Source organism: Scleropages formosus, chromosome 1 (assembly GCF_900964775.1).
Source record: "Scleropages formosus chromosome 1, fSclFor1.1, whole genome shotgun sequence".
Lineage (NCBI taxonomy): Eukaryota > Metazoa > Chordata > Actinopteri > Osteoglossiformes > Osteoglossidae > Scleropages > Scleropages formosus.
This window is the reverse complement of record NC_041806.1, coordinates 6,521,883-6,545,639: the sequence shown is the minus strand read 5'-3', so window position 1 is coordinate 6,545,639 and position 23,757 is coordinate 6,521,883. Positions and strand designations below refer to the sequence as shown.

Below are 23,757 nucleotides of genomic sequence, written 5' to 3'. Positions count from 1 at the left end.
CCCACGTATCAGGCTCTACTGGTCTCTGTCCAGGGTGCTGAAATTACACAGAGGCTATCGTTCTTTTTTTTTTTTTTTTTTTTTTTAAAGTGGGCAGGCAAATAGGAGGTAAAGGGAACGAGAACAGCTCATGCAGGTAATATAAAGATCAGTGGATATGCCATAGCCTTTGAGAAAAGATCAAAAACTCTCAGCTGCATTGAGGCAACTCTTTTGGGTCGCATAATCTAAGGTCATGTTCTGGAGTAATACAAAGGAAAGACGTTCTTCGGTGACTATATTTTTAATCTGCATTTCGTATATTTCAGTATTGTACTCTCCCAACTGATGTGATGAGCTTTATGCTTCCTATTTACTTACAACAAGAGGCCTTCAAGATTTCAACTACAGGTGGTCCCCGATTTACGATGGGGTTACATTCCGCGAAACCCATCATAAGTCGAAAATATCGTAAGTCGAATATGCATTTAATACACCAAATACACACCTCTGCGTGACAGACTGGGAGATGCGGATTGCTGCCGCTGCCCAGCATCGTGAGAGAGTATCGCACCGCATGTCGCTTGCCCGGGAAAAAATCTAAATTCAAAATTCGAAGTACGGTTTCTACTGAACGTCTATCGCCAGCTCATCATCGGAAAGTCAAAAAATCGTAAGTCAAACCATCGTAAATCGGGGACCACCTGTACGTTCTAACAAAAATAACTTCTGAATTTCAGATTTGCCCACTTGATCTCTCCAGAGAAGACTGAAAGCATTAGGGTTATAACTGTAACACTAACAAGGTTATTAACGTCACTAATTTTCCAAACTGTACACTCACCTGCAAACGCAACACAAGAAAATATTGTACACAGATATTAGAATGCCACAGAACTGCATAGTAGTTCAGTAAGAACTGGTATGAATATAAAAGTCTTATTGTCTTCGTGTTTGATTAGAAGTACATATGTTGAGAGATTAACGACGGAAAAAAGACAGTGGCTTGTTTTTATTTTGTGCCCCACAGAGTAAACTGCAACACTTGATCCTAACATGGAGAAGATGCACAAATGCATACATCCAAAATTATCCCAGCAATTCCATTTTCAGGGTCACTGGTCCTGTAATATCTCAGAGTTAGTAAAGTTTCTGTATTTCACAGTTTCACACACTATCATCTCTCAGCTGTGCTCTCTTTTGTTTGCTTCTGACGTCTGAGTGCCACTCACAGTCACACACACACACACACACACACACACACACACACACACACACACACACACACACACACACACACACCACACAAAATATACCTTTACACAGCATCAGCTCCCCTGTACCCATTTAGCTCAGTATTTGTGTGTGTGATGACGGCCAGAAGGCAGTGACAGGCATCAGGATCTCCATTACTGTAGCCAATTTTCTAGGTTTCTCAGAGGCATCCAACAGGAGAAAGCAGACAGGGCCAGGCCTGAAACCACACATGTGAAATATGGAATCATTGCTGGCAGCTGCAGTCAGATCAGGCAACGGGTTGTCTACCCTTTCAATAAATTGTTATCAGGAGATAAGTTCTCAGTTTCAGAAATCTCCGGGGTTAGAAGTATTTTGAATACTGATGACCAACTCATTAAATCTCTATAACCTAATTAATCAGTCTGATTACAGCAAGACATGATGCAACCAAGATAATATACACTGATGCCAATCATTAAGGACAATTACCCAGGAGGAGAGTAAAAAATCAATACCCTTGCATTGTCTTTCCCAGTTGGAAGTCTCCTTAGAGAAGACTCCAGGAGATAGTCCTTTATGTACAATTAGTCAATTTATAGGAAAGATTTCAAATTCTTGTTATCTTGGCAAAATGGCACCGTACTGTTTGAATAAAAGCAGCTGGATTATACGGGCGACATAGCTCCCTCTCCCATTTTCCCCGTCTCTCTTTTTGCCCATTACTTGCGGCTCTGCTGGAACACCCTTCAAAGGTGCTAAGGGGTGTATTACAGCCAGCTGGGCCTAGGGACTGTGTCTAAGAGGCAAACCTCTCCCACCTTAAAGATCCCTTTAATGGATTCGGTGGAACAGGAGTCTATAAGATCCCTCACGAAGAGACGAGAAGCAGTGGATGTAATCTGAAGCACAGAGTTTATCGCAGGACTCTGAATCAGGGAAACAGGCATGTTTGCTTTGCTTTAGCAACAGCTCTGCTACCTAGATTTCATTAATGACAGACCCGAACTTTCATTACAAAAACTATGCAATTAAAGCACCGTTGCTTTGGGGCGTCACATATTAAAGAAACTTGCACCAGAAGCTCCCTCCCGTGGGCTCTCAACTGACGGATCATCACATCGTAGTTCTGAGTTCCCCATTTCCCTCTAAAACCATGTTGGAAATAAGTGTACAGCTGGAGCTGCAGCTGGAATATTTGGAATAATTACATAATAGTTTGAAATACTCTAGAAATATGTAGAAATACAAGCAACTGAAGGGATGCATACCAGTCAGCATAGCTGTCAACATAATCTAAGTGGAGTTGAGTGACATGGTGGCTGACCAGAGATGACCTTTAAAAGGCACCTCAGGCAATACAACAGTGAAAACACTTTGCCTTTGTGTGGCTTTCAGCTAAAATGTGGTTCATTCCAGTGGACTTCGACTTCCGAGGACTACAAATTTCATCACAAAATTCCAAACCTGCCTACATTGTTCGTAATTTCTGCAAGTACTAGAAGGGTCTGTTCTATTCTTGCATCACTTTAAAGAAAGGAGACTTTCTTCATTTCTATTCTAACGCTACAAGAAATGCATGTGTTGAAAAACCGCCCATAGTGCCAACAGATGATCAGATTTCACGACCACATTCCAATAGTACTGCCATTTTTGAGTGCTATTTCTTGTCCAAAGAGATGTTTTTGTTATTGAACAAACATAACAAAGTATTTCTTTAATGTGCTTCAGGGGGTGTTTTTGAACAGAAGCAGAAGACTGAACATTCACTGTAATAGAAGGCTTTCATTTCTTACTGTAATTTTGGCTCATTTTTATCATGAGTCACCATGAGTGTAATGATAAAGGTACTTAGTCAGTGCTGGATCCTGCCTTTGAATAAAATGGTTTTCTTTTTAGCCATTTTTTTGTTTCGTTTTAACCATAATACAATTTGAGCTAGAACATGTAAGGATACTCCTCAGTAGAGAGGCACAGGCAGGATCAATTGACAGGGGATCAGGACCCATGCGGCAGGGGGAGCATAGGGCTGAGAGCATATTTCCCTTCCTGGACTTTGTCCTGCATGGTTATCATGCCTTTTTTTTGTCTCCCTGATATCCCCATTATCCCCCCAGTCATTATGAAAACTTGGTGAGCTGTGTCTAGTGTTCAAAAACTTTTCTCAACTGTTTTTTGCATCCTTTCCAATCTGCCAAGTTGCTCCCTCATATTGCTCTTTGTCACAACCACACACGCACCTCAACCAGCAGCACTTGACTCCAATTAGGCACCTGCCCACAATCGGAGCAGTCATCTATAGAAACCATCCCAAGCTCCTTCCCAGTCCCGGAATCTCTTAGAGACAACCGTCCCTCCTACGTCCACAACTCTTCTTCAACGCCTCACCCGGCCTCCTCCGAGGACCTCGCTCCTTGTTCCCTCGCCCGTCTCCTTGTCCCTGTTCCTGTCTCCCATGGCATTGAACCTCCCTTTGTATCATAGACCACGTCTTCGGATTCTCCTGTCGGACCATGTTTGCATGTCGAATTGAACTAGGCTTGTCCCCAATTCAGAGTATTGCTTTGTCCCAAGTTTCTTTACAATAATCGATCTTGCAATTGGGTCCACAGCCGCCCCTCCGGTCTGCTTTATGTAACAGCCTTTCACTCCTTCCAGGTTTTTCTCTCTGTACGACTCTCTAACCCTACGTGCGCATAGAAGGTGCTATTAAGACCTGCTTCCAGCTTTACATTTGTAAAGCAAATGAATTTTAAAAAAAAAATGGCTGTTTAGACTGGTTCCTCCATACATTGAATCTCATTAGTAATTTCCCTTACCCAGGGTGCCAACATATTGATCAGAATTAATTAGGGTCTCAGCTCCTCCTGTTGTGACATTAGTTCAGACAGGCTCGCATTAGAGTTATTCCTGTTCCTTCGACTTCAGACAATGAACAGGCAGCCTGAGCGAGGCAGTCTGACCTTGTAGTGCTACCACAACAGTCAAGTCTGCTTTTAGGCGTTCTGCTCTGGTCGATAAAGTCTGGGATAGATAGATAACCCACATCAAGGCGCGCTGATTGCAAACAGGGATTGTGGACACTCAACATCAACAAGCTCTTAGACTGCTCTCATCACCATGTGTGGATCCTTTCAGGCTATATCCATATATCACTGGCCAGACACAAATACAGGCTACTGAATTGGCTCAGGTTTGTGGAAGGCCACTTTGGAAAAGCTCTTTGTATCTCTGCATTGTTTGGAATGGGCATGATTTGAAAAAATCAGAAAGGAACGCAACTAGGCTTTGGTCGTGTGTTTCAGCTATTCTCACTATCATGAGTTACCTCTAAAATTGTCTGAGAAATGACAAATGTAATAAAGTACACCATGTGGAAGAAGCAAAGAAGCAGAGGCTAAAAATATGTATAATGGTTTTGTCTTACATCTTTGTCTCAGATTATACCAGTATACATTATAATGACCAGCACTTAAGGAGATGGTTTAAACTTTCGATTGATTTTTCAGAGTTAAGAAGTTTTCTTTTCAGAAGTACCTCCCTGTCCATTGTAAGCAATATTACTGCTAACTATCCACTAATGACAGATTAGGTTTATAACAAGTAGATACAACCCAAGTTGAGGAACTCACCTAGTTCAGCATTTCTCTTAAATGAGTGGTGTTCAAAATAAATAGAGCAGAAGCACTTCTAAAATTACCTGAAACTAAGAGACACGGAACCAGAAATAAGAAATTGTGATTGCATGTATTGATACCAGACTGATCATATATAGGAGCCAGACCTGTACACCAAAACTCCCCACCACTCTTTTAGAACTGAAGAAGCCACTTGGATGAGTGGTGAAACGTTTTCAAGAAAACTCATACAAGTCCAGTTGCCTTTGTTTTAGCTTTGTTTTTTTTTTTTTTAGATACCCTGAACAATATGTCCATGGATAGCCAGGCAAGGGGATAAAATGTGTCTTCACTCAACAAAACATGAAAAAAAAAAAAAAAAAACTGGCTGCAAATACAAAAACAGATACTTGTATGATCGACTGCAGAAGTTTTAGGCACAGAAAAATATAGACATACACTCATACCTTCTCATGTAAGAAGTCAATATGGACAAATGATGTATGAACAATGCATCACATCAGACACTTTTCAGTTTAAAAAATTATAGTAAGTCCAAACTAAAACAATCATATCTTAATGAAGCTCTTTTCCCCAAACTAAGAACAATAAAACAGCTTGAACTGGGAAATTAAATTGTCCTTCAAAGTGATAAAAGTAAGCAAAACCTACTATTATGGGTATGAGTGTTACACCCTGTAGGATCTAATATGTCACTTTTCTCCATTAATAATTGCAGGAGTCTAAGTCTTGCTCATAATGTTTCTGGGGTAATTTAATTTTGGCATTTCAGTATTAAGATTTCTGATGAAATGCTGACCTCAGATAAGAAATCACGTCGAAGTCTTATTTTTCCATGTTGGAAATTTTATATAAATAGATGACCATGAAGGATTCCTTCAAGGATCGTACTGTCATACCTACGGACATCCATCCGTATATCTGTTAGCAAAAAATGACATGTCTCTTGGAGCTCTCTGTGTATATTGATCTGTAGCAACACAAAGCTTCCATCTGGCTGAATTCATGAGGAGGTCAGAGGTCTACTCATCAAGCACAATAAAGTAGACTGCCACAAAACCTATCCCACCAAACAGCCTGGTCTGCTGCGGTGCTACAGGAACGGTGCTCATAAAATGCTCTTTTATGCAAAATTTCATACATCAAAGACAATAAAGGGTTTAAAGTCCTCATTGTTACAGTTAAATGGCACCTAAATGAAAGCCACAAGCATTTATGCAAAACACAACATATCATTATGTCTCATTCCTTCTACAATGCTACACCCACAGCTAACATGGATCAGGGATTCGCAAATATTTAAATGGAAAGGGAGTCATCAGTAGTGCTTGTGATCAAAATCGAATGATTGGATGCATAAGCTTTTATTTATTGGCTGCTGTGATTATTTCATCATATTAGGGACTGTCCCAACCCTCTATTAGAGACTCAGCAGAATTAAAACAATATGCTTTGGGGCTCAGTAGAATTTTCTGTGCACCCCCCCAACGGATCATCACATCAAATCACCGTTTTAACATCCTCGTTCCCCTCTCGGTGCTACCAAAAAATTAAACAGCAGACTGCAGCTGGCATATTGTTTAGCAGGATAATCCCCGAAGCGCTTTTAGTCGAAGTGCTCTACATCGCACCAAGGAGAGAGGAGAGATACGTGATCCACGGAATCAGTCGAGCGCAGAGCGAATCACATTTCACTAGACATCCTCATTCAACATGCAAACAAGACAGAGAAGCACAATCATGCCAATTTTGTCATCCAGAACCCAGTGAGCTCTACAACAAAGACAGGTCTGATCACACACTTCATCATTGTCAATATTTGTTTCTATGCCAAAAATGACAAAGTAAACTGCGCTGTTCATTCAGATTGGAGACAAAATGTTTGTCTATTTGCATTTATGATTGCGTCTTTGTAGATACATACCACAGCAAAACCAGCCAGGCTTTAATAGAATGTGAGAGCAGAAGCTGATGTGATATTCATCCACTGGATCCTTAAAGCAGTGGGCTTTCAACATTATGACCTGCTTTCTAAGTTTTAACCAAATCAGTGGCTTCATTTCACTTCAGTCACTATGTTCACATTGTCTGGCCATTTCATGACAGCAAGAACACAACAGCATTGAATAATAAACAAAAAAATGTTAAAAGCAGGTATGAAGCAGGAAGAACAGGAAGCCATACAGAATAAGCACTTTGAAGAACAGGTATTATATCTAACAGAGTGATTCAGTCTCACCGCTTCGTGCAACCTTGAGGAACACATACTACTTCGTAAACTGAATTTCAAACAAGGTAACGGGGTAACACACAACAAACCAAATAATTCTGAATTTATGCCTAATAAATCAAATCTTAAGCTTTGTATGACAAAAATCAAATGTGTCTTAAATTACTAGCAAGTTCATCCTGACGGGGGTCTTATTTACATGCAGGTATATTTTATACACGGTCACGTATACACAGTGAATGGTACCTAAAATGTTTAATATAAAAATAAAGAAAATATTGTTATTTTCTAATAATTTGATGACAAAATAATCTACAAGGAGCCCAAGAAAATGTAGGAAATTGTCATCCCATTAAGCCACAAAGAGTATTACCTTGCCATTTATTTATCCAGAGCGGCAGGACTGAGGGTCTGGCTTCTTCCTCATTTAAATCCAACAATGCCACATCAGAACACTTCAGGTTAAGGTTTACTTTGTCAGTATAAAACCAACTAAACCGTACTCTTATGAATGAGCACTTTATTATTACAAGGTTTTTTTAAGGTGTGCAAGATTAATGAATTCAGCAGAGCCTGTTCTGAGGATGACAAAGCACAGGGCCAAACAAAATTGTCTAGACAACCACTATCTTGGATAAAATGTTCATATATTGCTCACTTCAACCAATAAAAATAGTTTGGCTTGTAGCCTGGGAGTTTCGAGAAAGAATAAAAGTTACAGAAGGACAGCTCAGCTCAGAGGGGTGCACTAATCAGTTGTGACTTAATGGACTGAATCATCTACAAGGAATTAGAACTAGAAGAGTTACACAAGACAATTCTGAGCATGTCATAACACATTTACCCCAACAGTCCCATACATGTGAAGCAATGTATTTATGGAAAGAATCGGATGAGAGGTACATAGTTCTGTGAATTCATGGTATGGTAATAGTGGGTCTTCACTAATTGAGGTAAAAACGTGTTGATGAAATTTCAGACTGAAAAAGATAATTAAAAATACTGGTGGTCCCCGATTTCGATGAGGTTACGCTCCGCAAAACCCATGGTAAGTCGAAAATGCATTTAATACACACCTCTGTGTGACAGACTGGGAGATGTGGATCACTGCTGCTGCCCAACATCGCAAGAGAGTATTATACTGCATATCACTTGCCCAGGGGAAAAAAAAAGAAATTCAAAATTCAAAGTAAGGTTTCTACTGAACGTCTTATCGCCAGCTCACCATCGTAAAGTCGAAAAAATCGTAAGTCAAACCAACTTAAATCGGGGACCACGTGTACACAAAAAATGAATGACAAAATAAAGATAATTAAAATGCAGATATGTGCCAATAAAGTATGTCACAAAGTTCCCCTCCAAGAGTGCACTGAAGTCTTCAAAAGCAAACAGAAACATCAACTGTCAAACTATGCTGTAAAATTCTGTCTCTCATGCAGCAATTGGATCAGTAATAAAGGTTCGGGCTGCCTAAGAATTCCATCTCTGTCGTCCTCTCCACTTATGTCTATGGGAATTGTTACTCTCTTTGATTTCAAACTTTTGGTAAAGATAAATGGACGTAATTTCACACATGGACACATATGTTTGCTCTACTCAGTTTCGTTGCCATCTATATCAATGTCATTTATATCCTCGATATGGATCCTTGTCTGGCATCTTTAGTACTGTTTTTTGTCTTCGGTTGAAAAACTACATGAAGAACAAAATGTTTCTCCTTGTGCAGATAAATCAACATGGCCTCATGCCCTGCGGATGTTAAAAAACATTAATCCAGAATTCCAGAAACTTCCGATGAAGACCTCATGGGTTTTAATCGCAACTTCCATTATCCACCGCCTCCAAAAAAAATGGTCATTTGCGTTCTGATACCACTTGCATTTTTGCATGTTTAACGTAATTTCACTAAGACAGGTGAAGTTCAGATATCAGCATAGATACTCATTACCAGGTATTGGACTCAAAACAAAAAGCAAACTAAGCTTATTCCACCTGGGCCACTAAATTCACACACCTTCAAGAAAAGGCCACTCACATAATATTAAATTCCACAGTGACAGAAAACTGATTTTTTAGGAAATGAGCAATAATGTGAAAAATTATTGTTTTGGGTTTAACAATTAATATTTGAAAATGGTGGGAATTTTCTTTCACCTTGTTGAACAAAAGCAAACACAAGTCCTCCTATTAAGTGGGAGGTAGATGATGTGGAGGTAAGTAGAGCACTTTCCACTACGTTAAGCGTTTCAAGGTTCGAATCTCACTTCCTATTGTAAGACCCTTGAATGCAGTGTTTTCCCTGAATTTACTCCTGTAAAAATTAGTTATCAAAAGCACATTTATATAAGGATAACTGGTAGTGTAGTGGTTAGAGCTGATCCTTTTGGATTCAAAGGTTCCAGGTTTGAATCTCAGCTGCAGTATCCTTTAGCAATGTATTTGCCCAAATTTACTCCAGCCAAGCAGTAGTGGCAGCGCGGTGTTGCAGCAGGTTTGGCTGTGTCCTTCTGTCTGGTAGGGCTAGGGTTTAAGTCCTGCTTGGGGTGCCTTCTGATGGACTAGTATCCTGTCCTGGGTGTGTTCCCTGTGTGGCTGGGTTAGGCTCTGGTTCGCTCCACCCCTGCTTCGGATAAGCAGTTTCTCTGTGTGTGTGTGTGCTCCAGTCAAATTATGCAGCTGTATAAATGGGTAAGTAAACACTGTAAGTGAAATTTTTGATAGCATAGAGAAAAGCGTATGCGGGAGGAGCTAAAGTACTAAGGCAGTTGGTTCAGTGAGTTGAAGCTGATTTCAAAGGTGGATGCAACTTACTACATGACTTGGGGGTGGCATGGTGGCACAGTGAGTAGCGCTACTCTATCACAGTGCATGGGTGGTGCGAGAGGACATTGGTTCAATCCCTGCTCAGTCTGTGTGGAGTTTGCATGTTCTCCCTGTGGGTGTGCTCTAGTTTCCTCCCACTGTCTGAAGACATGCTGGTCAGGTTCACCTGTAGTGTGAGAGTGTGTTCCACTGATGTGTCGGTGAATAACCCCTTATAAGTAATGTATCTAGCAGTGTAAGTCACCTTGGTCAATAAGGGGTGTGGGCTGATAACCCCACATAGAGTTCATTGGAATTTGCTTTGGAGAAAAGCATCTGCTAAATAAATTCCGAAAGGCATGTTGTCTGACTTTTGAAGAGACACAGAGCAGGGTTACAGGCCAAGCTAATATTAGAGCAAAAAAGAAAAATCATGAAATAGATATCTGATGTGGATGCAATCAAGACAAAACACTGCATAAGTTTGCACTCCTCATTTCATTAAAAAAGATGCCACCCCTTATTTAATTGCCTAAATCAGATTTCACCCCTTGCTTAATTTCTGTTCAGTGTCAACTAGATGGTTTACAGTTCAGCAACAGTGGGGATTTGGAAAATGCAATTTGTGTAAAATGTTTCGGCTTTGAAGAATTGAATTAATACATAATAGCTGACAAATTGCCTGCAAAAGTGTATAGAATCAGGGTTGTTTCATAACAACAGTTTTGTACCCAGGAGGACAGCTGGTGAATCCTTACACAGTAACTGGCAAGATTTGCTTGTCCTGAAGCCAAATAATTATAGCATTTCTGTTTATTTTTCTCTGGGGAGTAACCCGATTCCCCGTTTTCACAATGATTGAAGATATCTCATTGAATGTGTCAATTTTCCATGTTGCCCCCATTGTTTGAATGGTATGAATGACACAAGAGCCACGTGCAGCGTGAAATTTCAACTGGTTGCAAAACACTTATGACCTACTGGTTCAATACCAATAGAGCCATTATCATTTTCCATGAGAACCGTAGCACGAACATTAATTTTTTTATAAACAAGCAAAAAGGTGCGTTATCGTACCCTATATATTTGATTTGTTTGGAAAGTAAATATTTTTAAATGTGCAACAATTAAATAAATGGAAGTAACCCCTCCCATTTCGGCTCAGCGCATTAACACTCATGGTAAAATTAGTTCTGAACATTTTCTTTGTATTTAATAAAACATAACAACCTGAAAACACAATGCTCCTACTTGGATTCCTGGTGTCATGTGGATTTTTCCCAAAATGTGCATGACGGCAGAAAGAAAAAGTATATACAGTAGTTGGAAAATGTTGACGACTCAAGCCATGATCAACTAGAAGAGAACTTTGTTGCTTCAACAGGGCATAAGGGGTTAAACTCATAGGGTAACTACAGGCCAAGTCTTCCTACGCACATAAGCCAGCCACCTTTACTGTACTGTTCCCAACAAACTTGCAGTCGTGTTTGTTGTGGGCGTTGTTACATTGATTTGCTTGGTAACTGTAATTTACTTCCATTTAATTGTGTGATGTTAAGTATTTTCACATAAAGTTGTTTCGCTGTAGTCATTTTCATTAGTTGTGTTTTTTTTTTTTTTTTTTTTTTCCATGTTGGCACTAGATAAACCAAATCACATTCAGCCACTCTTCTCAGCATTTAAGCACATAAAACAATGAGGAGGCCGAACAAATCACCGACATCTGCGGCACTGTAATCACTTATTTTCTTTGCAGCCACCCGCATCCACAAGCCAACACCGAAACACGGTTTCTTGCTAATCTCTGATTTGTCATCATGCACAGCACTATTAAACAAGACAAAGAATAAAAGATAGCGTAAAATGATGCGCTTCTGCGTCCGTGTTTATTATTCAAAGTTAACAGCATCCGCACAGTATTGATTTGGGTTCAGCCCTAGAGACTCGAGCAGCGCTCGGCTTTGTATGAGAGACCTCAACACCTCCGCTCGCGTAGACTTTTGCAGCAAATCCACCAAATCACATGGTTTCTCAGAGTGCCTGCAATGCTGATCTCCAATACCACGGTACCACCAGGATGCAAAAAGCCACAAAAATGTAGAAGTCCTCAGGAGTATTTCGGGAGCAAAAACCGTATTTCAGGATATCACACTACGGTACGGAGCACTAATGTGTTATGCGATGTGGGTAATGAGAGAACTTGAGAAATAATTGCTGGGTAAGTAGGAAAGTTCACAGTTTCCTCCCCAGTGTCAGTCTTCTGGGAAAACTTCCATAGCTGTTTCAATTTGTCTCTTGACCGTTACCTTCAAGCTCACCCTCATTATACTGCTTGAAGAACCTGATTCTAATTCTTCGGCACATTCTGAGAATAAATTGTTCTACCATGATGGCCATGTAAGCTGCAGCATTTGTAGATCGCTGCGTTCCTTAGAGAAGTAAGAATAATATTAAAAATGCCAAATTAATTCCATTTTTCCCATGAGGCAGCTCCCCCTGTCCGACTGGTGGCACGATGCTGCTCTCTGTCAGGGATGCCATCGTCCAAGTAGAAGAACCTGCCATTACCTCTGCACGAAGTGTGACAAGTGAGCCCTAATGACCTGTGGCTGTCTCTCACAGCCCCCTTCTATGCTGGCACGCTCTGGGAACCTGTTACTAAACACTTTAATGGAGTTCTAATTGGAAGGCTGCAGTCATTTACTTTTTCGCTGCTCCAGATTTATACAGTAATTGGTTACGTTGTCCTGCTTTCTTTACTTTGGCATCGTGAATGAAATGTGGTCATTAAGGAATACTATGTAATTTCACGTTTACCTGTATATACACAGCGTTCACAATAGTTAATTAGGGTTAGGACTGCTAGCTGCTGTACCGTTTGGGTTTGCTGCCTATTACTGCCTGTGGCATGGTAGTGGCACAGCGAGTAGTGCTGCTGTCTCATGGTGCCTTGGTGGTGTGAGGGAACGTGGGTTCGACGTCCGCTCAGTTTGTGTGTTCTCTGTGGGTTTTCTCTGGGTGCTCTGGTTTCCTCCCACACTCCAAAATCACACTGTTCAGGTTTGCTATAGTGTGTTCCGCTGATGTATGGATGACTGACCCATTGTAAGGAGTGTATCTAGCAGTGTAAGTCACCATGGTGAATAAGGTGTGTGGGCTGATAACACTACATAGAGTTCATTGGAAGTTGCTTTGGAGAACAGTGTCTGCTAGATAAATATGTGTAAACTGATTAATCCCATTTGTTAATGTATAATGGAAATATGAAAAAAGAGAAAGGGGGCATGGTGGTGCAGTGGGTTGGACTGGGTCCTGCTCTCCGGTGGGTCTGGGGTTCAAATCCTGCTTGGGGTGCCTTGTGATGGACTGGCATCCTGTTCGGGGTGTGTCCCCTCCCCTCTCCAGCCTTTCGCCTTGTGCTGCTGTGTTAGGCTCCGGCTCCCCGCGACCCCATGGGACAAGCGGTTTCAGATGATGTGTGTGTGAAAGAAGATAGAAAGATCTGTTTTGTAGACTAATAGCCTTCAGGAAATGTCAAATTTATTTTGTGAAGCTTTAGTGTTAAATGATACTACGGAGTCTGGGTAAGATTTTACAGCTGTACGTGTCTCTGAAATTTTGTACATATATCCTGTCATGTTAAGCATTGAGCGTGACATAAGTGTCATGTGTGTATGTTCTCTCTCCACACTTCATACATACACCAAGTGAGCAGCACATGTACAGCTGCAGTTGGTCATTATATTGTGCAGCAGACAGACAGCACATAATACGCCCAGCGGTTGCCGATGTCTTTTTAGATATGTGACGGCGGGACGGTCGTATTTCACTGTGGGCTACACCCATCTCCTCTTAGCTCTGGAACATTTTCCAAAATACGTGCGCAGGTTCCAAACGCAAACAAAGGGCTGACGAAAGTGGCCGCGGTCCAGAGCACTATTGCATAAGTGAGAAAATCTGCAGCTTTGTCTTTTGCGCTCAGATATTTCGCCCCAAATTTAGCACTGATGTAAAAATGCACATAGGAATCCTTTGACAACAAAGACTTTGCCATCAGATTCCAAGTATGCAGAATTTCCTCTCTGTGCTCAGCTCTGCCAGCCAATGCATATGAGTTTTGTGCCTCCTGGTTTAGCAGGGATGCACCCCGCTGAACAGCAATGAAAATTTTAAATCCTTCTGGTTGCCTCCAAACACAAACACATTTCCAGTACTGACAGCTGTAGGAAGCAGGCAGTAATACTGAAACAATACTTTCTGACCTTCACTTACCAACACATTAAATAAAACACATCAATATGTGTCATTTTTATAAAGAGCACATTCAAAATGCCATTATCTCCCAAGGAAACGTCTAGTTAAGAAGAGCTTTGACGTTTCAGAGCACAGTTGCTTCACTGCAACTGCAAAGAATTTGGGGCCATCCCTCGTTATTGTCACAACTGAACCAAATTTATGTTGCTGTTCAAATGTTTGTTTAATAGAAGCTCTTAAGTTTTTAATTATTGAATTTACACAATTGTAAAGAATACACATTTTCAGAACTGCTTGTCCCATAGGGGGTCGCAGGGGAACCGGAGCCTACCCGGTAACACAGGGCGTAAGGCCGGAGGGGGAGGGGACACACCCAGGACGGGACGCCAGTCCGTCGCAAGGCACCCCCAGCAGGACTTGAACCCCAGACCCACCGGAGAGCAGGACTGTGGTCCAACCCACTGCGCCACCGCGCCCCCCTGTAAAGAATATATACAATTATTTGCTTTAAAAAAAAAAATGCACCACACAATTTGTCATTGGTTGTACTTACTGAGTCACATTCGTTTAGCTGACACTTCTCCCAAAGCAGCTTACAATGTTAAGCTACTTCACAGTTATTTACCCTTTTATACAGCTGGGTAATTTTACTGGAGCAATTGAGGGTACCTTGCTCAAGGGTACTGCAGCTGAAGGTACGATTCCAACATCCAACCTTTAGGTCCAAAGGCAGCAATGCTTACCACCACACTACCAGCTCTCATGTATTCCTCATAAGGCATTAGCATTCTCTGCTGCGGTTCGGCCAGTTTTGAGGAGCACAGCCCTCCCTATCCACTCCACTCTTTGGGAAGGACTGCTGTACTTTCCTTTTGTGGTTTTGTTCCTAAATGTACATGAATGTGTGAAGACCGCTCATGCTATGGATGGAAAGGCTTGCACCGGGGGGGTAGTTCTTGCTTGTAGTGTTATCAGGCCACACACCTTATTCACCGTGGTGACTTACTCTGCTAGATACACTACTTACAACGGGTCACTCATCTATGCATCAGAGGAACACACTCTCTCTGTCACTCACACACTATGGGGGGACCTGAATACTGTAGTACCTGCATGCAGTAGTAATCCACAACTTGCAAACAGAAAGTTCTAGCAAAATCACTTAGCTTACCTCCCTAGCTAATCTCCCTAAATGGCAACGCAGGGCAGCTGATGGCGCATGCCTTTCACCTAGGTCATATGCCACATTTTCATTTGTGCCAAGACCCGACCTGTCCTTGTCAGACAAACAGAAGAAGACAATACCATATGCGTCTAAAAATTTATCTTGAATCATTAGCTTTAAAAATGAATTATACAAATAGCTTTGACAAGTGGACCCTTCATTAGCGTAACATGAAATCTAGAGCAGAATTGTCCGACATCAACATCACTAAAATAGGGTAACCTCTTAATTTGTACACAATATACAGTACCGAGGACCATTATTAAATCATCCGCGATTAACTATTAAATCTTTTATTAAATATTAAATATTTATTAATTTAATATTAGAGAAATATTAAACATTAAATATTTCTGCAGTTCTGAAAGTTGGCAGCTTGACCTGTCAGATTCCTTTATCTAAAGCTATCGGGCATTTCAAAGACACACACACACACACACACACACACACACACATTTTCAGAACCACTTATCCCTTACAGGGTCACAGGGAACCGGAGCCTACCCGGCAACACAGGGCGTAAGGCCGGAGGGGGAAGGGGACACACCCAGGACGGGACGCCAGTCCGCCACAAGGCACCCCAAGCGGGACTTGAACCCCAGACCCACCGGAGAGCAGGACTGCAGCCCAACCCACTGCGCCACCGCACCCCCCTATTTCAAAGACATACAGTTGAAAAATTCCTTTGACTAGAAACTGACATTTGGTACCAACCAGCTAGCTTGAGCTCAACTCTGGGACTGTTGTGTGTATGAACTACCCAAAACACTGCTAGATCGGCATCATGCTGCAAAAAATGCCCATGACTGGAGATTATGGTTGGTAGATTAATGTCAAGCAAAGCATCCCATAGGAAATATCACCCAGAAACCAATGCACTGTACTATTTAACTGACATACAAGTGGTCCCCGATTTACGATGGGGTTTCATTCTGCAAAAGTCATCGTAAAACGAAAATATCGTAAGGCAAAAATGCATTTAATGCATTTAATACACCAAATACACACTTCTGCGTGACAGACTTGGAGATGCGGATCGCTTCCCCGCTTGCCGTGGGAAAAAAAAATCAAAATTCGAAGCACAGTTTCTACTAAATGTCTATCGCCAGCTCACCATCGTATAGTCGAAAAATCGTAAGTCGAACCATTGTAAGTTGAGGACACTTTACTACAGCAATGAAGGGTCTTGCTGAAGTACATAAAGCAGAATATCTCCTAGGTCTTAACCCAGCAACCATCAAGTTACAAGCATCTTTTAAACGTGCAACTGTTACCCAAGTAGGACACATTGCTTCAGTGCTATTCTAGGGGCTGCATCCACAACTTGTGAAGCTCATCATTTAACCATCTGGATGACTACAATTTGGATGTGATAACATTCTCTATATTCTCAGCTCGGAGTTTACGGGAGATGTGAGGAGGCTCATTTGCATTTTATTTATTGTGTGGGAATGTATCTATTTGTTTTTCAATTTATTTATAAGTTTTTCAATGTCAGGAGATAATGCAGTGTAATACGCAGGCCACCCGACCATTGGAAGTCAAGAGGATCAGGCAAAAAAGAACACTTGAAACACACCCCTGGGCTGGAAGACACTAAAATGCAAAAGCAAGGTAATGTTTTTGTTCCGAAATGTTGCAATGCTCAGGAAGCTCCACAAAAATTAAAACCTTGTTCAGTAATTGCTCTATAATTAAGATAGATACGAGTTCTTATTTTTTGTGTTACGAGTTGTTTAAAATACAGCACAAAGACTAAGTTATCATCCAGTATTTAATTAAGATGAAATTAATTAAAATATATCAAATATGCCAAAGGACCCTTATTAAGTTAATTAAGTGGAGACTTGCAAGTGAATTACTGAAAACACAGTACATATTACACCTAAGGATAAGGGACGGTGTCAACAGAGACTTTCAATCCAGGTGTTAAGAAAATTTTCCAGGGCAAATACCTCTTGCAGCTGAGTATTCAATGGTGTGATAGACGACACGTCTGTGAATGATTCATCACATGCGTGTCACAGGAATTGCCATTCAGTAATATTCCATCCTAATGGCTCTCGAGTGCTTCCATGTGCAATTCTGGAGAAAAAAGTTGACGACAATGGAGATGTAGCCACGTCTAACGTGTGGGTAGGTGGTGAGGTGCCATTACTGGTGCCAGCAATAGATTTTAGTAATGCATGGGGTTTTTTTAAGGACTCCAAAATGTAAATTCTATCTAGAATGGTAGGAAATGACCAAATGAACTTGTAGGTTGGCGCTGGGCTCTCCGACTGAAGACCTGCTGCTCTCCTGCAGGACCGGAGATGGCGGAAAGGCGTGATGCCTCACAGCACTCGAGACCCAGGCTTGCCAAGGCACTCCATCAGGGCCAGTGTGAAATAGGATTATGATCCAGTTTGTATTAGTCTGTCATTGTGAAGTGATCACAGTTCATTTCTGGAGTGCGATTCCACAGCACCGTCGGAAACATTTCAGAACAGAGAGGGGGTGTTTGGAAAGTATTGAAGTTACAACTTTCAACAAAAGGGCCTTGTGACATTCTGGTTACTTGGCAATTTGTAGTGAAACCCACACTGAAAATAATTGGATCGCCTGAAAATCCACGATAAATGTCGCTGGCAGTGTTGTGCCCCGGAGATTGTTCCCGACCGGAATAAAAAGCCGGGGACCACGGATTCCGTCGACTGCCCTCAGCAACAACTCCCATGCAAACGGCTGCGAGGATTTCTTGGAGGTGTTTGGGCAGCGGAACAAGACGGGTCGGACGGTTTTTGCCGCAGCTGTCTTATACGGTCCTAAATCCTGTCTTTATATATGTTTTGTTCTAACACCCCAGCAGAAAAAGAAATGCAAAAAAGCTCCAACACACCGGCCTTTCAGTATCCTTGAATCACAGCCCACACAGTTGTTTCGTAGTATGAAAAAGGAGGGTTATGGCATCACATCATTAACTTCTGAAGTCCCGGTAATGAGAAACTGTTGGGGAAATATGCAAATAGATATGAGCCTGGGGGTATGCAGGATCAATGTTTCCTGAATGTTCAGGGGCTCCCCACATCAAAGAGGAGCAGGACGACAATGCACGAAAGCTGCAGCCTACGGTAACATGATGCACATTCAGTCCCACTACGGTGGTGGGAAATTAAAGGCAATGAACAATTAAAGAAGGCATCACTCTGACTTCACGCTGAAAAAAAATGCACGTTCCTGCCGTTCACCGGAATCGCGGCAGGAACTGTAGCGGTTAAGGGAACAGACTTGCTGGTTCGGTCCCCCAAATGGGCTGTAACGTATCGTTCTGGATCCGAAATGCTTCAGTAAATACATAATACAGCCGAAATCCATTTATATTGTTTGTTTTGATAAAACAACTTGGTAATCAAAACGTCTCAAAAATGGTGATGAAATAGAGCTAAGAGCCAAAACTGTGTGGTTTAACTCCAAAGTAAGCGACAGCTTTGAGGTGTACAATCGCAAGCGTTCTGTAAGCGCGTTTAAATACAAACACCCCTTTTAACGCGCTATTGCGACCGGAAAAATGGGCGAGAAACTGACCTAGGGAGACCGAGGATTCGGAGATGGTGGGGTGATTGGTCGCTTTCTGCTCGTACCAGATCCCTCGGAGCGAGTATTTCCAGCATCGCAGCCGGTCTGTCCACGGGGATGAGCGAAGGCGTGACTCAAAAAGCAGACGCTCGGACTCTAATTGCGCATGTGGGTGTCAGCGGGCCTCGTGGGTGTCTCACTGGAGGGGGCCTCTGTGACCTTTCCTCATGCTTTCAACAGGACTGCAGAGTCACAGAGCTTCAGCTTATTCCACAATACAGCTGTGATCGTAAAGCCAGCTTATTTAAGGGACCGTATAAAGAAGTAATCAATGGATGTCAAGTGAAATCAAATCAACGAATTCCAACAGAAAGGCTGCAATAGCCTGATATTAACTCAAATAGTAAGGAGATTTGGGTGCGGTGAACGGCAATTAACATTTTCCCAAAGGTGACTCAGAAAAACAAAACACCATATTTCTTTGACTTGCCAGAGCGTTCCCACGTATCTCCTCTACCCGTTTCTCTGCAATGGCTTCCTATAGCTGCCCGGATCAAATTTAAAACCCTGGTTATGGCCTACAGATGCATCAACAGAACTGCTCGTAACTATTTTCAAGACCTGATCATCAACTACACTCCAACCAGACCGCTTCGCTCCTCAACATCTGCCCGCTTGGTGGTCCCGCACGAAAGGTAAAGCACGGAGGTCCTCGGTTCTGGCCCCATTGCGATAAAACGACCTCCCCCTCTCACTCAGAACTGCTGAATCCCTGTCCACTTTTAAAAAGGGTCTTAAAACTCACGTCTTCCAAACTCACTTTGCCCATGATCTCTCGTGCTCATGTATGGCGTATATGTTCATGCACTATAACTTCACGATCATGCTCAGATAACCCTTTACACAGCCGCTACTCCTGCGTTGTACGTAAATGCTTATGTACCTTAATATATGTATAGTAGGAAGGTGATCAGGAATAATTTATTCTGAGTTTTATGCACCTACCCATGCGATGAACATCGGTGCATAAAGTGGAAAGAAACTAAGTTTACTTAAGAATCACACGCCTGCAGCTACGTTTCTCTTTCTCCTAATGTTATGTACGAATTGTATTTCTCCGAGATGTTCGTCGCTTTGGAGAAAAGCGTCCGCTAAACGAATAAATGTATGTGACGTAAATGTATTTACACATACGTCTCCTCGAGCCCGCAGGTTGATCTCATTTTGGTTCGACGCTGTAGCATCAAGAATTGCCCACGAAAGCAGTTCAAACCTGACACTATCCAAATAACACTGTTGCGTGTTTACTTTAGATTGGAAGGCAGCTGCATAACAAAGCATTTATCAAAAGATGCTTCGGGAAATGGTGAATTTTCCAGTCGACCGAAAGCGGTACTGACACTTTCATACACGATGCAAATGTGCAAATAAGTTTCTTTGCTTTATTACTAGGAGCTTCCAGCTCAAATGACTGGTATTGATTTTCCCCTGTCATTTCAGCCAGTGGCACGATCTCCGCTGTCAGTTTTCGGCCAGATTGGAGATCGGTTGCTGAAATGCCGCGCGCTTGCCGATGACTGCTATGCAAAGCGCTGCAAAATCCTCGCCCAACTTCGAAAAGGGCCCAGCGGGGGATTCACGGCTCAGAAGTGCACCTCTGCGCATGAAAGAGGAGGAAATGGAAGAGCTTTCACCGTAGTGAGAAACTAAGCTCTCGATTGGCTATTTACAATGTCTTATTTAATGTCTTCGCTCTTGGGAAAAGAGGCAAGAACGATGGAGGAGACTGCAACGGAGAAGCGGCAGGTACATCAGCACGAAGCTGCGCGTTTTGCGTCAAGCGGCTTCACGTACGGTCTCGTTCCGGACTGCTTCTTCAACCGAAAAAATGCGTGCCCTTTCAGGCAAGCCGCATCTCTCTTACACGGCACACCGTGCGCTCTCGTTTAGGCCGACACTTGTTTTCGTTCCGGTGCGAAAAAAACACAAGGCGCAGGTGGACAGGCCGGCGAGAGTGTTGGCTGTGATGTGTGTCGCACCCTGCGCAGCACAGGTCTTTTATCTCCGCAGGTTACTCTCGGCTCCCTGACTCTCTCATCCTCGACCAACGCAGACGAATCTAATGCGCTGCCCGAACGCTGCCATGGTTTACTGTCTGCTTTTCACTGATACCTCTGTTAAAAGAAAGCACATTTATCTTTCAAAAGCTGATAATACAATCAAATATAAAATATATATTCTCAAGGAATATAGAAGTTCGTGCGGAATATAATGCAGCAGGTACACTACAGGGGGGGCTCTGAGCTCATATTACCAACATACACATTTTCGCGATGAAGTCTTGGCAGCTCGTCGCTTTCACAGTGATTGAACATTAAATAGGATAATCTTATATCATTATTTCTTTCCGGAGCATTTCACAAGAGCTATTCACCGATCTGGAAGATTTCCCAACCAAGCAGAAGAGAAAAACGTACACGAAAGCGGCAATGACAGCATGCATTTGGAAATCACCCTACACGCTGACCAGATATTACAACAGCAATTACTTAAATGTGTGTAAATTAAGAATAATAACTGTTATGAGCTTAATCACAACACAGTTTAAGCCACAATAAATTGCAGCCCGGGGGGGGGGGGGCGCGCGATGGGGCAGCGGGTTTGGCCTGTGCCTGCTGTCTGGTGGGTCTGGGGTTCAAGTCCTGCTTGGGGTGCCTTGTGATGGACTGGCGCCCTGTCCTGGGTGTGTCCCCTCCAGCCCTGCGTTGCTGGGTTGGTCTCCAGTTTGCCGCGACCCCACTCAGGACAAGCAGTTTCAGTGTATGTGTGTGTAAATTTCAGCCCAGCAGCAGTCCGTTGCATGGTGTTCTCACGAAAAAAGGTAGCATCCATTTACACAATAAAAAGCACTTGTACTGTTCTTTGGCATAAAGTCCAGAGCAAGGAGTTGTCCAGCCATATGGAGAGGTCACTAACCCCCTGTCTGGACAACATTAAGAGGAAATTAAGAGAGAGGGACCTATCGGGTGGATGCTGCTGTGCAGAGATGATAAATTAGCAACTGATACGTTGGTACATTCGAGCTCTAAAAAATCAAGGCGCACCAAGGTAATTGCACTGGGTTTATGCTGAACATTTCAAATACTTCCGTAACCGGCAGCGATCTCGGAAAGGAGTTCGTGTCTCGAAAATCCGATGGCCTCGGCGATATAAAACCGAAAGAAATGTGCATGCATGCAAGGCGCCGAGTTAATCCTGACCCATAGCGACCGCTCGCATGCTTTTCAAGGCAAGTCAAGGGAGGAACAGAGGAAAAGAAATGTGCTCACCGAAAATCAATGCAAATATTCATTTGTTAATGAAATCTCACACTTTTGAATGCTTGCTGACTGAACTGGCGTGTGGATGACCTCGCTCCCTCCACCCGTCGTAAGGAAGGTGCGCATGGGTGCCATTTCCACTCCTTTTGAGGCAGCAATACCCTGCACCTTAGAAAACTTCAAATGCCAGTGCATATGGGCAATCTGGAACCTCATTCGTATCATTTACCAAAAATTTCGACAAATTTTAAATACTGCATTTTTAGCGGTACAAATGTTCACATTTGGAAAAGCAGGCAGAAGTATTGATAGTAGAAAAGAGAAAAACTGCACTCTAACAGGGGTGTGAAACCAGACATAACTTATTTCACACAGTTTTTTTTTTTTCTCCCTTCAAAAAAAAACAACTGAAAATCCCAGAGCAGAAAAAGACAGAAAATTTCTGATTAATTACATTAATTAATTACTGTTCATTTACCTGATGGGGTTATGCAGCAGTTCATGCAAAGCGCATTCATTTCAATTTGCAACACGGACTTAGGACCTGGGTCCACACGGTATGCCAGTTACAAGGAGAGGCACATTCACACTGGACTTATTTGAATTCAGCTGTTGTTACTGTATCTGAACTTGACCTGTCCTGATGACCTTACTGGAAACTGCAAATGAAAATTATCAATAAACCACAGAGAATGCATTATGAACCGTGAACAAATGAAAGCAAGAGTAAGAGTGTAAAAAGTTGTACACCAACAGCTGAATTTACATTTATTTACTTAGCAAACACTTTTCTCCAAAGCAACTTGCAATGAACTCTATGTAGTGTTATGAGCCCACACACCTTATTCACCGCGGTGACTTACACTGCTAGATACACTACTTACACTCATCCATACATCAGTGGAACACACTTGCCGTGTCACTCACAAACTATAGGTGAACCAGAACAGCATGTCCTTGGAGTATAGGAGGAAACCAGAGCACCCCAAGTAAACACATACAGCCACGGGGAGAACATACAAGCTCCACACCAACCGAGCAGGGTTCAAACCCACATCCTCTCATACCACCCAGATGCTGTGAGACAACAGCGCTACTCACTGTGCCACAATCCTGAAGGGCACGACCCTCCTCCATCCAGCTGCATGTATTACCATTACTGCTGACACCTCGGCTCCCCATGTCTAGGACAACAAGCGCACTCCTCCCCTCAAGGACGCCGAATCTCCTTTCCTTTCGACCATACAGTTTTCGGGGTAAATTTTTATTTCTTTTTCATGCTCACTGTGTTTTCTTCTTTTTTGGTACTATACATACATAACCTCAGACTGCGCAACTGGTCTGGTGTTACCATCGGATTCATACATTCAACATCCAAGGTTAATCGCATGGATTTTATTAAATGCTCCTTTCACGATGCGATACACTGGTGTTTTCAACTTTTTATCTACCTTCAGGGAAAGTAAATGCAAAACAGCATCACAATAAAAATATATTCTATCTTTGCCTAAAACGATG

At 42.3% G+C, this 23,757-nt stretch overlaps 1 protein-coding gene across 1 annotated transcript in view; it reads right to left on the bottom strand.

Annotated features, from left to right (window-relative positions):
• Positions 1 to 23,757, bottom strand: part of LOC108941929 (metabotropic glutamate receptor 7-like) — a 111,575-nt gene that overhangs the window by 70,212 nt on the left and 17,606 nt on the right. The window lies entirely within an intron of this gene.